This window comes from Ovis aries, chromosome 20 (assembly GCF_016772045.2).
Source record: "Ovis aries strain OAR_USU_Benz2616 breed Rambouillet chromosome 20, ARS-UI_Ramb_v3.0, whole genome shotgun sequence".
NCBI lineage: Eukaryota > Metazoa > Chordata > Mammalia > Artiodactyla > Bovidae > Ovis > Ovis aries.
The window spans coordinates 32,843,205-32,845,343 of NC_056073.1; the positions used below are offsets into that span (position 1 = coordinate 32,843,205).

A 2,139-nucleotide genomic window follows, 5' to 3' on the forward strand; every position below is an offset into this window, starting at 1 on the left:
TAAATACATGTTGATCTGTGCTTTTCCAATTTTTATTAATTCTAAGCTTCTTTGGGGATCTTGAGAACAAACTCATACCCCCGTTTGGTCATCTCATGTAGAAAATTTGAATCTTAGTCATTTTTTTTGAGGGGGGGTGCTTACAGACCCCTTTAATAAAACAATAATCCTTGAAATAATTTAAAAATCTACAAAAGATACCCAAACTCAGACACTGTGGCCTGGGGGTGGGGTTGGGGTGGAGCTTGATCATCGCTTGTTAATTAAAACATTTCCACATCAAACCCACACTATGGAGTTCAGAGAAATAGCACAGCCACTGAGAGAGGGAGGGACCGGGTTGCATCAACACAGGGGCTCGGATACTGTTCTGTCTACTGTTGCCTCCTCGTCTCTGGGGAGACACCCAGTCTCCTGTGTCCCTCCAGAAAAGCCAGACCCTACCTCCTCCCTGCCCACCCTCCCTCTCTCCCCTCCTGTGCCAAGTCCTCGAGCCAAGGGTCATGGTTAGGATGGTCTTCGGTGCAGTTAGGCAGTGGAGTCCCGGGGACTGGCCAGTTCCCAGTCACTGTGCCCAGGGCCTTGGGCCATCACGATATCACGCACTGCAGTTTGTGGGTGCCCGTGACCTAGTCTCCCCAACGTTTGGTTTTCTTCTTCCTCGTCTGGCTTTTTTTTCTGGATCTGTTGCCTAATTAATCAGGTCGTGGAAAGCTTCATCAACGTTGAGAGGTGGGTCCTTGGCTCTGGTCTCTATATATGGAATATTGTGTTTGGTCACCATTTCTTTTCCTGCTCCCTGGTGATTTTCCTCAAATGAATCAGATCAACCTTTTGACCATCATCGGGAATGACTCCCTGTCCTTGACACGCAGGATGAGCTGGTGGAAGTGGTCCACGTGCTCGAAGGTGGCCTTGTCCGTGACCGAGAAGACTATGGGGAAGCCGTCCCCTGTGCGCATGTACTGCTCCTGGTAGGCGCTGAACTCCTCCTGCCGGCCGTGTCCAGAACGTTCAAGACGGCACACTGATTGCCGATATCTGTATGTTTCAGGGAAGAGTCTTGGATGGTGGTGTTGTAGTCAGGCACAAAGATCTTCTGGAAAAGCTGAATGGTGAGGGCGCTCTTGCCCATACCCACCCCCTGCCCCGCCCCAGCTTGTACGTAGGGAGGTTGTCACTGAAGGCCACACTCCTTACCATGTTGCTGGTTGGTCAGACCATGAACGGGACTTTTTAGGCAGTGAACAGGCCCATCTCACAGGGGTCCCAATCGTCACCGACTTCTCTATTGCACACCGTTACCCTGGAGCCTGCGGTGGGGCAAAAGGGAATCTTAGTCTATTTTGAAATAACACTTTGAGTTCATACTGTCATCTGCCCCAGTAAGTTGATTCTAAGTTTAAGCTTGTGTACTATGGCCATGATGATCAGCTCTGCTAGAACCAACACTGGCAGAATGGGAGGGGTAAACCAGACAACTGTAAACGTATTTTTCCCACTGCCAAACGATGATCAATTAAAAAACAAGAACCAAGATTGTGAGCTTATTCATGATCAACACCAGAGACAAGTCAGAAAAATCCTGACCTATTTCTCAATGCTAATATTGAATTTTTATAGTCAATTAAATTACTATTTTTATATTTAAATACTTATCTAAAGCCACAGGATTTTTGTTTTCTTTTAGTGAAAGATTTCTAAATATGTTAGTTAAATTTTATCAGATACTGATAAATAAAATGAATATGGATTAAAAGGAAGGTTGGAGATAAGTATGTTAATTTAGTGAGCTGATTTTTTTTTTTTGTATGAATCAGAAAAAACACAGAAAATGTTAACATTTAGGTAAGACAGGTGAAAAACATTTATTTTAAAATTAACATTAATCTTTTCAAAGAAACACTTGAGAGCTTATCTGTAGCTAAAATGTTATTCAGTAATAATTTGGTTTGGTGGTAAGAAGTGAGAGGAAAAAAGGAAATGAGTTGAAGGGAAATGATGGAAATCATCTATGTACCTTTAAGACATTTCTAAGTTTAGGGCATTTGCAAGTGAAAACACGGAAGATGATTGAAGCTAGCAGATACTGAACCCATCTTGTTCTCTTTTTTTCTTTATTTCCTATAATTAATGCTA

At 43.3% G+C, this 2,139-nt stretch overlaps 1 pseudogene; it reads right to left on the reverse strand.

The window, feature by feature from the left end:
- Window positions 1-534: 534 nt before the first annotated feature.
- Window positions 535-1,203, reverse strand: LOC105603825 (ras-related protein M-Ras-like; annotated as a pseudogene).
- Window positions 1,204-2,139: the final 936 nt, after the last annotated feature.